This window comes from Pinus tabuliformis, chromosome 8, assembly GCF_031772625.1.
Source record: "Pinus tabuliformis cultivar Carrire ecotype Pingquan chromosome 8, CPIR1, whole genome shotgun sequence".
NCBI lineage: Eukaryota > Viridiplantae > Streptophyta > Pinopsida > Pinales > Pinaceae > Pinus > Pinus tabuliformis.
In genome coordinates, this window is record NC_142294.1 from 171,576,524 (window position 1) to 171,584,019 (window position 7,496).

Genomic DNA, 7,496 nt, shown 5'->3' on the forward strand with positions numbered 1-7,496 from the left:
TATCAATAGTTGGTTGTTAGAAACATTTTATTACATATTCCTTAAATGATTTCAAAAGTCATTCATTTATCTTCATTGTCTAAATCACACAGTACTCATGAATATTTTATGTGTTTGAGGTTCGAGCATGGCAAGCAATAGGTTCCGAGATACTTAGGTATCATTAAGCGGGCCTTACAACTAGAAATGAATGTCTTTTTCTAGAGCCTTACCAATTTAGAAGTTGGCTTTCAGGGTGCATAACCCCAGGTGGATGTGATCGTATCTTTTGTCGGTCTAGAATTAACATCCTTAGCGGATTGAGTGCCATACCTTGTGTTGCGCCTTGTGGCCCTCTTTGGTTCATAGTTGTCATGTTTGTGATGTCCCGGATAATTGCAACTATTACCACAGTTGCATGTCCACTTTGACAAATCTGTGAAATGTGTTAAGACATTTAACCCCTCAAAATCATGTGATGCTACCTCTCAGTTAACCTAGGTACTCTTTGGGCTACATATAACATAATATACAATAGAAACAACCTTCATATCAAATAATCAAAACAAGAAAAATACATACAAAATATATATGTCTCTCTTACCTGCAAAGCTTTTCAGATTCTGTTTGCCCCTTCAACCTCGTCAAAGGTGCAAAGCAACATAAAAATGTAGAATGATTGACTAGATAGAATCATAGAAGTAAGATTTCTTCAGAGGCACTTGACCAAGTCACCAAAATGATCTGCAAGGGAAAATAATTATCTTGCAATTTAGAAAATACAACTAAAGACAAGTTTCCATGAATTGCAGACAAGGATATGCACTACAAAAAATTTAGCCATTTAAACTGAAAGAAGATAGAAAATACTCTCTATCATTTCCTTCATAATACAAGTTCCTAAACTACCACAAGTAGCATGATCTCTTTGCTTTGGTTCATTTCATTTACAGAGAGCTACAAATGTGCATTCAAAATTATAGAGGTATTAGCATTCCATTTTCAAGGGACTGCATTCTAAGATTCCTATAGTTAATTTTACATATTGTACTTATATGACTAACATTGATGTGCATACCTACAACTCTACCCTAATCATAGTATGCAGTGCTCCTGACAAGTCAATATGACTGAAATCTTCTGCAACCATCATTGGCAGGCTCAATGGAACTAAGCTATTTCCTTGAAGTTGTGTATAGTGTTCTTTAGCATCAACTCGAGCACAAATAATTACGATTGCAAGGTCATTTTAGTGGGATTTTTGTAGGATATTAACAACAATATCAAGGGTCTTTCTTGGAATAACCTCCATCAAAACTTGCACATCATACTCCCATTTGTTATAATTGTCATTGTGCAATAATACACGATATGGTGGAGATGTCTTCCTTGATTTTCTTTTATTGTAGTGACAAGAAAAACGAAAGAGACTTAGAAGATGTATCAAAGGAATTGGAAATTATAAATACATCATATCTATTTCATTGACAATGAAAATAAAATTCAAGTAAAATTCTAGTCACATACACTCTAATAGCCATGTCCTTCGGAGTAGATATCTTTATTTGACAAAATTTCTACATAAGACAATACAATGAAACAAGAATCTATTCATAAGTCATCATTCTATTTACCATAGATCAAACTCTGATTCTTGACCAGGTGTAGTTTTCTCAATTGTTGGTGTCTCTATCAATCCACTACCTTTTCTCCATGGTGAGGTTGATCTGATTGCAGAAAACACCCGGGTCATGCATGTCCCTTTTGACTGTGATATTTTTTCACCTTGGAGACTTTACAACGTTATTCTCTTGTAGTTTTTCTCCTCACATTTCCCTCTTTGTACATGTAGTAGTTGACATGTGCCTAATTTCCACTTTACCGATAAGGGAAAGCTAATTTATGTTGATATGATCGGGGATGGGGAAGAATTAATCTCGAAGGTTTCAAAGCAGCCATCACTTTTGACCCTACTTGAGAGTACAAGCTTATGTTGTATATAACGAGAGGACAACTTTAGAATTGTGGGCCTCTTTCCATTATTCCTCTTTCAGTGTTGTTCGTTTTCATGACCTTTTTTCCTTTCCTGCTTTCCATTAATTTTCAGTTGGAGAATACTTTGTGTGTACCCAGTGATTGAAGATTTGACCAGTAGTAAACTATGGTTGAAATTTCAGTATTTGAGATGGACCAAGCTCTAGCTAGTGAAGAATAATATCCTCAAGGTTTTGATGCATGGGAGGGCCTTGTTGGGGCTATAGTTTGCATGTTGAAGGCATAAGAGAAAGATATATTTCTATGCCACATTTTAAACAAACAAACAAGGGCAAGATCTCCAATTATTTTTCCATTCTTGTCTTTTAGTTGTAGATCCTTTGATAATGATATAAAAAATTATTTAGGTTTTTGATTGATATGAGGATAATCAATGAGATCTTGCATGTATAACTATTATTGGATTATTACCCACTAAGTTTGTTTACGTTATTATCATGTAACTAGAGATTTGATAAAGGCTCTAACATAATAGGATTTGATGGACAACTACAATTTTAACCATATGCATTAAATCTTTATATCTATAAAGTGCTTATTTCTTTATATGTGTCTTTCTCTTTCATATTTAACCAGAAGCAAATTATAGTTTGAGGTAGTAGGGCTTAATCAACTAAAGTGTGTAAACCTCCCCTCAAAGACTCTGTTACTAGTAAAATATATCATATGGAATTGTAGAATATATGGGTGAATGCCATCTTCCAATTTTTAAAAATAGCTTTTACTCCTTGTGGTGTGGCTGGGATGGTGACTATCCAGCCATGGTGATAGTGACACTCATCAAGGTTTATCACTTAAGCCATCACCTTTTCCTATGATATTATGAGCTCCTATATGCATGCTATATGCAGGCACATGAGCTTATGCACAAAACATGGTTTCGAGGTTTCTTCTAGAAGGATGCAAGAATAAGCACTTACTAATTTATGAACCTCATTCTAATAGGGATGGTGGAAATTACTGTACCAACTAGATTGATTTGTGACTTGTTTTTATTTTTAACATTTAAGACATACTTCATGATATGGAAGTTCAAGTACTATAGCTTGAAATCTAGTATAGGCATCATCATATTTTTTCATCTTAAACTCTGTCTTTTACTAACAACTTTATCTTTTGAAATTTATTTCCTTGACAACTACCTTAAATGCCAATGGTGCATTGGTTCACTGCTGAGGTCAATAGAGGCATCCATCAGGGTTCCATTCTCACTATGGTATGCCCCACCTGATTTGTGTGAAAATCAAAAGGATTGGACTGGGTTAAAATATTGGGAGCACGGTGGCTACATAAGCCCCAAACCTAGCACTTAAGGTAAAACGAATTCGCTCTTTATGGTGCAGCTGTACAAGGCATGTTTTTCAAAGCATTTCCTTGAAACAAAAAACTACTTTAAACAAAATGCTTGGTTTATATTTGATTTCTTTTATTAGATGCAACAATGAAGTTTGTCTATATAGTTAAATTGGTTTTAGCATTTTGTCTAACCTATTTTTGTTTCTTTTTTTATGATGATCTTTTATTCCTTCTAGGTTTACCATGCTTTGTTTTATTAAAATATCTAAGGATAAAATTTAGGACTTATCTACCCTCAAGTTAGGTAGAAATATGGTTGTAATGCCAGTTGATATAGACACATGAATGACCGAGATCGTGAATATTTACTACCTTTATGATTTGAAAAATGTTTTAGTTCTTTGTTTCTTATGAGTCACTATATTAAGACTGATGTGATTCAATGCAATGCAGAAGGCAGAGTTGTCAATGTGAATTTGTAAGCTTCTAAAGTAGTTATTATTGTTTACCCTTCTTGGCATTGCCACTAGTTCAAGAAAAGAACTTTATCAACGCTGACAAGACTAGCACGAGATTCGCTCAAACAGTGATGGGGGAAACATCCTTGGTCGTGGCTCAGGTTTTAAGCATTGCTCTATCCCGACATCCAAATTTTTAGTTTAGGTGAAGCATACTTATTCGATACTTGAATTATTACGTAAGAACTGGATATTTTTCTCTGATTTGTTCTAAGTGAAGGATCTTATTCTCCATTCCTTTAAAAAATGACTAAGCCTTGAATCTATGATAATGGGTCTAGAGCAATAGAAGTTGCAATGTAATTTTCATTAGTTCTAGTCATTGCTTCCAATTTGAGATTTTGTAATCTCTCTTATTAATCATAGACATATAATATTTGGCATCCAGAATGTAAATGCAAACATGTTGATGCCACTTTATTTTGAGAAAACTAGTAAATAAATGAAATATTCGTTGTATCGTTTGTCAAATTTGGAAACATTTCTATGAGGAAAACTAATGCTGTTAATTTTTGATAACACGTTCTTTGCATAGGATAGATACTTTAGCTAACCAAATTTTGATTAGAAATCACATTAGACAATATTATCATGATAATAACTGAAGAAAGAACATGAAAAAAAGGTGTAGAAGACAAGCCAATACAAGAGGACACAAAATATGGCTCAAGCTAGGGGAAAACCCCACAACGGGGAAAACCCTTGATCAATTCATATTATTATTAATATCAAATGTTCAACAAAGAGATAAAGTACAATGATTAGAGACAAAATGCCTTGCCAATTTGAGGATCCAAAATGAATGCCATTGAACTAGTGAGCAACTCAAAACTGTAATGATATCATTTTGTCAACAGTGGAAAGTGAGGGTTTCTTACAGTTCACCCTTGTTCCATCCAATTGACCTAGAAACCCTCCTTTCATATGCATTTACCCTTTCCAAGCAAGGGGTTATCCATAGATGGTTGATTTGATCCTTCTGTGGCTGATCTGACCCTTCTCGACCTCTCTGTCCTGACCTGAAGCATGCCTGCAGACTTTACTAGATCCATAATTTACTCATAGATAGTCCTCAAACCCTGCAGCTGATTATCTGAGGGAACTCAGACCTTGTGTAGAGAATCACCCAATGAAAAACCCTCCTCAGACCTGTGGCTATCTTGCTTGGAGAGACATGGCTCTAGGGTAGAAGATAACCCATAAACAAACCTTCGACCTCCTCCAATTCCACGACTGCCTCAGACATAATTTCTAGCAAGTCGATGTGTCTCAAATGAGGGAGAGATATTCTTATATATATATATATATATATATATAGATATATATATATATATATATATATATATATATATATATATATATATATATATATATATATATATATATATATATATATATATATATATATATATATATATATATATATATATATATATATATATATATGATGGGGTTGAAGAGAGATGACTCTTGGGCTTATTGAGTCGACATAAGGTGAGGCTGACCTTGTTAATTTTCATGTGGAAGAATAAATTCAAAATCCCACTTCTACTTGTCCAAATTTAATGATCTTTAGATCGATTTTGGTCCTCTCGAAAAGAGGAATTCAATGTTTCAATTATCATTACCAAAGGAGTTTTCCAAAGTAGAATTTAGCCCTAGTTTCCAATTTTAACACTCCCTCTCAACTAGGGAGAATTCCATCAGCCAATCCATCTATCATCATCAATCAGCCTGCTCACATAACCATATTTGAATCTCATCTCTACTCTACTCTGCTGAACACCAATATAATAATGAAGAAGAATTGATCGAGAGAGAGTCACAAGACCTTACCACTATCCACTGACAAAAGCCATTCTAGAGGTAAAACCTCAACCAGACTTGATCCCCGATCAAGTTGAAGAACACCATTCATCCTAGTCATAGGGAGTACGGTAATACCCGATGCATCCATCGGTAGTGCTATGGTCCCTAACCACTTTTCCCAACTCATTGGTCAGCTGAGAGGCACTTCCCATGTGTCCCAGACTACATGAGTAGGATGATACTGAATCGATAACAGGGAAAGAATGTATCACATCCTACTCACAATCACACGTAGGGAAATGATGAACCACATCCTATAGTCACACATCACAATCACATGTAGGGAAAGGACAAACCACATCCTATAAACCCAAGGCACAACAATCAATTGTATGAAGGATCCTACATGTGAGGAAAGGATGAACCACATCCCATTGACATGTCAACCAATAATATTAGGGAATGAGAATCCTACACGTGGGGAAAGGATGAACCACGTCCCACTGACATGTCAACATATTCCTAAATGCATCTCTCACTAGGGCATCCACAAGAGAAGGTGAACCATGCATCCTGCTCATATGCTATAGGAGAATGTGAGCCACCCATCCTATGTATATGTCATTAACAATAGGGGAAGGTGAACCACTCACCCTACATACATGTATCCACAATCGTAGGGGAACATCAACCACTCACCCTACACACATATCAACCATCACGAGGTATCACATGGGAAGGTGAACCACTCACCCTGTACACACCGCGCCAATAAGGGAAGGTGAACCACTCACCCTATGGTCGCTCATAGATCAATAAGTAACCCAAGCTCCCGGGAGTTGCCAGAGCTCAATGTTCAACCAGGACCCTCATAGTAGGGTCTATCCACAACTCCCAACCTCTACCTAAAGGGAGATAAACTTGACCTTACCAAGAGGCTTAGAGAGGATGTCGATAATCTGCACAACCATTCTCTAATGATGGAGCTTGATTGCTCCTTGCTGTGTTATATCTCATATAAGATGGTACCTGATTCCAACATGCTTGGAATGTTCATGGAACATGGGATTCTGCGAAAGGAAAATCACATTTTGCAATATACAACAGTGGTTTCCAACACGTGCTCAAATCGCTTACAGGGGAGAGCTCCCTTAACCAAATGGATTCATAATAAGCCATGCTTGCTGCTTTAAATATTCAGCCTTAGTGATGCTCCTAGAATTTAGTTCTTGATTCATCCATGAAATAAGGGGTGGATCCATATAGCACCTAAAGGTTCTCTTTTCATTTATCATACTACCAATCCAACAATTTTGGTAGAGTGTTGTTGATCATAGTTAACGGAGATATCTTCATGAACATGAGAGCCTACATAAGTTGTCTCTATTTGGATAAAAAACTTCTCCATTTTACCTAGGAGGAAGTCCATCAAGGCTAAGACAACCTCCTCTTACAAACATTATCAATAGCTGTAAGCTGATCATAGGTTCCCTCTAAAGATTGGAAAAAGTAACTTTTCCAAAAACATAACCATCAGGCTATCTGTAACCTACTATTAATCCAAAATCATTTAGTTATCCAGCATCTAAAGATCAATGTCTTATGACATGGTCTTTCTGTTGTAAAAATCATCAAGCAAGAAGAGTTGACAAGCCATTCTACCAGGGATTCCATAACTCCCTCTAAAGACTTAATTCATTTGAACATCCAACCTTTTTCAATCTTCTCCTCATATTTAAGATGAGACATTATCATGCTGCAACTATATCAACAACTTTCAATTACCAAACCTCAGCAATGCCCAAGTAAACTCTCTCACACAATCTGCATGTTCAATTG

The 7,496-nt window shown here is 35.8% G+C and overlaps 1 pseudogene; it reads right to left on the bottom strand.

The window, feature by feature from the left end:
* Window positions 1-1,100: 1,100 nt before the first annotated feature.
* Window positions 1,101-1,938, bottom strand: LOC149234682 (ATP-dependent Clp protease adapter protein CLPS1, chloroplastic pseudogene; annotated as a pseudogene).
* Window positions 1,939-7,496: the final 5,558 nt, after the last annotated feature.